The 1,161-nt window shown below is 48.1% G+C and overlaps 2 non-coding genes across 2 annotated transcripts; both read left to right on the top strand.

Moving 5' to 3' along the window:
- The first annotated feature begins 403 nt into the window (after positions 1–403).
- LOC119343842 lies at positions 404–522 on the top strand. The gene has a single exon (XR_005166302.1). It is a non-coding gene; the product is annotated as a 5S ribosomal RNA (ribosomal RNA).
- A 366-nt stretch (positions 523–888) lies between these two features.
- Positions 889–1,007, top strand: LOC119343841. Its single transcript, XR_005166301.1, has one exon. It is a non-coding gene; the product is annotated as a 5S ribosomal RNA (ribosomal RNA).
- The last annotated feature ends 154 nt before the right edge of the window (positions 1,008–1,161 follow it).

Below are 1,161 nucleotides of genomic sequence, written 5' to 3'. Positions count from 1 at the left end.
TGGGTGACCTCCTGGGAAGTCCTCGTGTTGCATTCCTTTTATAATTATTTTTTGCGCCTTGTGACAAACATATCGCACGTGCGCGATATATATTAATCCCGTTATATTATTTTTGACGTTTGCGATATGTTTAAGCTCGATGCTCATTGCTCGCGCGTCTTGGGGCGGCTTTGTGGCGCGAAGAGCGCTTTCTGAAAGGGGTGGAAAAAACTCGTGTTGCTGCGGTATGGAGGGAGGGGTGGAAACCGTGGAAAACTCGTCTCCGTGATTGAGCGGGAGAGTAAGTAGTATAGGACATTATCCATTGTTAGGGAACGGTTGTAATGGTAGTGAGAATGTAGAATCGTCTTTGGAGCGGACCTGGGAGTGGCAAGCATAAGGGACGAAGACGGGGAAACATGTCGGATGCGATCATACCAGCACTAAAGCACCGGAGCGCATCAGATCTCCGAAGTTAAGCGTGCTTGGGCGAGAGTAGTACTAGGATGGGTGACCTCCTGGGAAATCCTCGTGTTGCATTCCTTTTATAATTATTTTTTGCGCCTTGTGACAAACATATCGCACGTGCGCGATATATATTAATCCCGTTATATTATTTTTGACGTTTGCGATATGTTTAAGCTCGATGCTCATTGCTCGCGCGTCTTGGGGCGGCTTTGTGGCGCGAAGAGCGCTTTCTGAAAGGGGTGAAAAAACTCGTGTTGCTGCGGTATGGAGGGAGGGGTGGAAACCGTGGAAAACTCGTCTCCGTGATTGAGCGGGAGAGTAAGTAGTATAGGACATTATCCATTGTTAGGGAACGGTTGTAATGGTAGTGAGAATGTAGAATCGTCTTTGGAGCGGACCTGGGAGTGGCAAGCATAAGGGACGAAGACGGGGAAACATGTCGGATGCGATCATACCAGCACTAAAGCACCGGATCCCATCAGAACTCCGAAGTTAAGCGTGCTTGGGCGAGAGTAGTACTAGGATGGGTGACCTCCTGGGAAGTCCTCGTGTTGCATTCCTTTTATAATTATTTTTTGCGCCTTGTGACAAACATATCGCACGTGCGCGATATATATTAATCCCGTTATATTATTTTTGACGTTTGCGATATGTTTAAGCTCGATGCTCATTGCTCGCGCGTCTTGGGGCGGCTTTGTGGCGCGAAGAGCGCTT

This window comes from Triticum dicoccoides, unplaced genomic scaffold (genome assembly GCF_002162155.2).
Source record: "Triticum dicoccoides isolate Atlit2015 ecotype Zavitan unplaced genomic scaffold, WEW_v2.0 scaffold143072, whole genome shotgun sequence".
NCBI classification, from domain to species: Eukaryota; Viridiplantae; Streptophyta; class Magnoliopsida; order Poales; family Poaceae; genus Triticum; species Triticum dicoccoides.
Note: the sequence above shows the minus strand (reverse complement) of the source record. Positions and strands in the feature narration are given on the sequence as shown.